This window comes from Gigantopelta aegis, chromosome 8 (assembly GCF_016097555.1).
Source record: "Gigantopelta aegis isolate Gae_Host chromosome 8, Gae_host_genome, whole genome shotgun sequence".
Taxonomy (NCBI): Eukaryota; Metazoa; Mollusca; class Gastropoda; order Neomphalida; family Peltospiridae; genus Gigantopelta; species Gigantopelta aegis.
The window spans coordinates 28837670-28843644 of NC_054706.1; positions in this window are offsets into that span (position 1 = coordinate 28837670).

The window sequence follows — 5975 nt, forward strand, 5'->3', positions numbered from 1 at the left end:
CACCCCGGCTGTCTCTTACACTATACACTCATGTCACAAAAGGCCAATGCACAATATTACAAAATAGCATGGGCAAAATATAGCCAGAAGGCTTACCATTATACACACATATTGTTTTAATTCTTCACCATTTCCTAGAAGTGAATATGTGAACCATAACTTGTGTCACAATTAGGAGCTATAGTGGGCCGTGATGAATGAAGCCTCACCTGGAAGTGATCGGTGTAGTGAGACCTAAGTGTATATTTCACAGTATATTGCTTATGATAAAATAAAATAAAAACCCAGCTAAAACATATTTAAATAAAAATAAATTATTTAGCTTTTTTCTCATTTTTGAATTAAAAAAAAAAGTTATGGGGCTACCGATTTTAACTGAGGGCTACTAGATTTTATAACCTGGTAGCCACTGTAAAATGTGTAGGTCAAGGCCTGACATGACAATGACCCATGCTAATAATAATGGCGACCTCATTCGTGACCTTGCCACTTCTATTAATATCTCGTCATCGGTCGAACTTGACCGGCCTCGGTGGCGTCGTGGCAGGCCATCGGTCTACAGGCTGGTAGGTACTGGGTTCGGATCCCAGTCGAGGCATGGGATTTTTAATCCAGATACCAACTCCAAACCCTGAGTGAGTGCTCCGCAAGGCTCAATGGGTAGGTGTAAACCACTTGCACCGACCAGTGATTCATAACTGGTTCAACAAAGGCCATGGTTTGTGCTATCCTGCTTGTGGGAAGCGCAAATAAAAGATCCCTTGCTGCCAATCGGAAGAGTAGCCCATGTAGTGGCGACAGCGGGTTTCCTCTCAAAATATGTGTGGTCCTTAACCATATGTCTGACGCCATATAACCGTAAATAAAATGTGTTGAGTGCGTCGTTAAATAAAACACTTCTTTCTTTCGGTCGAACTTTTACGAGAATATTGCTCCATTCGATTGATTTCGTTTTCCAAATGACATTACTAGAATACAGGTAAAGGGCTTTAAAAACACAATATATTTATTAAACTATGTGTTTGTGAATTTACATGACTGTTTCCTACAATAAACAGCATAAAATATATTAAATTCTTTGCCAGGGTTTCTGTCAGAGAGCAAAACGGGTATGGCGCCATACCAACAGTTTTTGGCAGATTTTATTTTTTAAAATTAACGTTTTGACAAAACTAGTTACTCTTATCATTACTGTATGATTTTCTTAACCTTAACCCTAAACTTAACAAATTTTCTTTCTGGGGAAGGTTTCTATAGCGCCATACCCAAAACTTTCTTTCTGGCAGAAACACTGTTTGGCTACTCTAGGTAATACAACGATAACGCTACAGGTATGTTTGATGTTAAATATCTTTGAAATGATCATTTTCAAATTTGCTGGTACCAAATATTTCACTAACAGGTAGAAATCTGACAGCGCCCTCTTTCAATGGTTATTAAACATTTAACAAATTGCGATTTTGATCATCAGCTACGTGACTGTGTATATTAGTACCTGTATATACTGTACATCCTGAAATTAATGCCATCATAATATGAATGCGAAAAATGAGTTTTTGTTATTGACATTAATAATATTACACGTTTATTTCTGTTTTGTACATGTCCCACGTTATTAAAACATAATCCCCAAAATAATAAAATTATAATATATTTATAAAACAGAACTGGAAAACAATTCATTGTAAGCGAGACAGACTAACTGTCGAATAGTGCAACAAGTTATGTGTCACACGCTATTAAAACAAAGATTAAAGACAAACAAATCATCTTAGGCGAGGCAGACTAATTGTCCAATAGTCCAGCAAACTGCCAGCCACGTGTAACGAGTCTTTGGCCACCTACCAATTTTTACTGAGGGCTACTAGATTTCATAATCTTTATAGGAATAATAAAATGCTAAAAATTTGTGAAGCAATTTCTATTGGAGGCCATTTTGAATTATGACATCACAACAGCCCCCCATTGGTAAGATTTTTGGTTCTTGAGAATGTTTTTGATCTACACCCTGATGAGAGTCTTTAGTAAAAAACAAAACAAATTGGCACTTTTGTCCAGGCTTTCCCCAAAAATATTGCTAACAGAACTCACTGTTTTCATAAACAAGGCCAAAATATCCCCCCACCCCCCCCCCCCCCATCCCACCCACCCCACCCCACCCCACCCCAACAACAACAACAACAAACAAAACCAAAACCCCCAACAAATAATAACAAAAATTAAAATTCTACCGGTTTGTTTTATAACTGGAACCAAACTGCAAAACATTTTACTTGTTTATAACTGCAAATTTCACCACACCATCCCCAATCCCACCCCTGGCTACGACAGCCGTGGTGTGACAACCAATCAAAGTGAGTTTTCTAACTTATTACGTTGAACTTCTTATTAAATCATATTATGTAATTGGTAAAATACACAAATTATCACCCAAAAAGCCAACAACAACAACAAACAAAACAAAAAAATTCCAAAGAGAAAAGTAGCATAACAATACTGTATTGCGTCTCTATGCATCTATATTTCAAAATGTTCTTGGTGTGCGCGCGACCTATTAGATATCTCGTTCCTTCGGCAAACACACACTTCCCTTTTTTTTTTTTTATGAATCTCCTTTTAAAAATACTGGATCCGACCCTCTTCTTTTTGGATAATAAGGCGATTATATGATTATCGATAAGCGATCATTATCTTTCAAAAAAAAATAAAAAAATACACACCCACAAAAGAAAAAAAGAAAGAATTCTGTTTGAAAACGTTTTAATATTTATCTGGAGCAAACACGATCCCATTATAGTTTAAAATAAGGTAATCTCCATCTCAAAAACACAAACATTAATTAACTATGTCAAATCAAATCAAATCAGTTTATTCATGAATACATGAACATTATAAATGAGTTGTGCCATGAATTGTGGTAATATATGAACAGACAAAATAATATGACAATGATAGAAATCACAATTTGTTCAAATGTAGGATGATATATTACTATTTAAAACGAATCAAAGGAGCACACATGTACTAAACTATTCAATACATTAATTAAACCGGTGCTGTTATATGGGAGTGAAAATTATGACCACAAATAATTTTTTCCTCCATGTAGAAAAAAAATTCCATTGTTAAACAAAATCTTAATAAATATGGCAATAAAATGCGCACCTATGTCATTCAAACATATTTCGACTACAGTGGAGACTTACTTATTACATATCAAAAATCGACAGCAGAAAGGTTTTAGTAGGCTTCGCCTGAGTGCACAAGAAACCACCTGTCCCTGCAAATAAGATATATTATGTAAAGAGATGTAAGTTGCGTGAAACCATATGACTTCAAGTAATTTCGAAGTATTTGCATTTCACATCTGTATAATTTAGTACATAATATTGTAAGTTTATTCATTGGGATGTTAATGTAATTAAAGTATATTCACGTTATTGTTGTTCTGTATATAAATGTACATTATGTGTTTTGCTCTGCCCATATATGGGTGTTACGCAAATAAGTAATATTTTTCTTATTGTATTAATTATATGATGTGACGTAATTTTACTTTCAGACATTGACAGAAGGTGCTTCTTTTGCCTGCCCGCGTCCACTATAAAAAGAGAGCACTTCAAAAACAATCTGATCTGACCTGAACTAAAACGACGTCATTTCAGTCGAGAACATGGATAGAAAATGAGCAAATTTATTTAGACGTTTTGGATCCCTCGTTTTCTATGTTGGATGACCTACAACATCAACTGAATTAATGTTTCTTCAACGCAGGGGCCTTTCTTGGAGTGAGAGGCCTGTCTTCCCCATGAAGCTTTTCCAGACAATACAGGGCGGCAGTGACGCGGGGCCACCCAGGAACCTCATACCGTACTGGGGCGACTCTACTTACACATTTTCAAATCTATCAACAAGGGACTTATGGTGTGTTCTAGTGTTCACACACAGACAGGTAGAATCCGGGGAAAGTCGCAGACCAATCTAATTAAAATTAGCTCCACTATTACATGTGGATCTAACATCAGCCAGTTGGAGCTCATGTCCACCAATCAAAACCGTACTTGCAGAATCCTGCCAGTGATTTAAAAATAATTTGAAAACATTCCGAATTATCCTGAGGGTATACGACATGTTTCGTGTGAATTACGAATGTCTTAAAACATGTTTTATTTTATAAAATAAATAAATAATTTTTAATGTAAAATTGAAGAATGATAACCCACCTCGTACGTATTGGTATGGTTCGCTGTACTGCGGCCACTAAAATAGACGCGCCCGATATTTTTAGAATTTGTATGCTCCCAAATAACGTTATAAAAGGCGAAGTGTGATTGGTCAATATTTAAATTATTATTTACAGACAAAATGTTATCTGGACATTGGGGACTACGCAGTGTTGTTAGCAATCTGATTAAAATTAGTTCTACTGTCTGAATACGGCATTCGTAATTCACATGAAACATGTCGTATACCCTCAGGATAATTCGGAATGTTTTCAAATTATTTTTAAATCACTGGCAGGATTCTGCAAGTAAGGTTTTGATTGGTGGACATGAGCTTCAACTGGCTGGTGTTAGATCCATATGTAATAGTGGAGCTAATTTTAATTAGATTGGTCGCAGACAAAGGAGTGTCAATTACAAAGGCCTGTTTAAGGGTCGTCAACCTTCACGAATGAGAGGTTTTGCCAATCCATTTACACCAAATATTATAGCTAAAACAGCAATAATAATAAAATTAAATTTAAACAAAAATATATCTAAAACAACAATAATAATTAAACAAAAATATATTTTTAAAACCCCCAAAACATTTTAGTCCACTAACCCACTGTCCTGGACAGACAGCCCAGATATCTGAGGTATGTGCCCACGACAGCGTGCTTTAACTTCAATTGGATATAAGCACGAACAACAAATGTAATGAAAAAGAAAGATATGTCTTGTCAGTCTCAATTTCTTCAGAAGTGAACATGGGTAGAAAATTAGCAAACATGTTTTTGTTCCTTAATTTTCGAATGTTGATGCACATGCAAAGTGAACAGAATGGATACTGCATCAACCTCGGGAACTTTCTTGGAGTGAGATAAGCCTGTCTGCCCCACAAAGCTTTTCGATACAATGTAAGAAGGACGTTTAGGCGGTGACAGAGCCACGCAGGATTCCCATACCATACTGGGGCGTGATTACTTACACATTTTCAAATCCATCGAAAAGCGACATTTTGACTCGGTGCTTGAACCTCAGTTGAATAGAAGCACAGAAATATAATTAGTAACGAGAAGGAAAAAAAAAAAAAAGAAGTAGAAAAACGTATGTCTCTTCAGCTTTACAGTCTCAGTTTCTTCAGAAGGGAACATGGGTACAACATTAACAGATATGTTTACATATTTTGCATCACTAATATGCCTATGATGGCGTACCCACAAAATGAACGGAGCATATGTTGCTTCAACGCCGGGGACTTCTTTGGAGCAACATAAGCCTGTCTGCCCCACAAAGCTTTTGGTTAAAATACAAGACGGAAGTGACGCAGGATCAGCCAGGAGCCTAATACCGTGCTGGGGCGACACTACTTACACATTTTCAAATCCATCAACCGCTGACGTTTTGACTTAAGGTGTGTTCTAGTGTTCACTGAGAAACAGGAAGACTCCGCGGAAGGTCGCAAGCAAATGAGTGCCAATGACAAAGGCCTGTTTAAGGGCCATCAACCCTCACGAATAAGAGGTTTTGTCCAGCCATTTACATAAAATTTTATACCTAAAACAACAATAATAATAAAATTAAAATTAAACAAAGGTATATTTTTTAAAAATCCTAAACTTTTTATAGTCCAGTAATTACTATCACACTGTCCTGGACAGACAGCCTAGATAGCTGATGTATGTGCCGAGGATAGTGTGCTTGAACTTCAAATGTATATAAGGACGAAAAAGAACACAGGAAAAAACTACGTCTTTTCGGTCTTAGTTT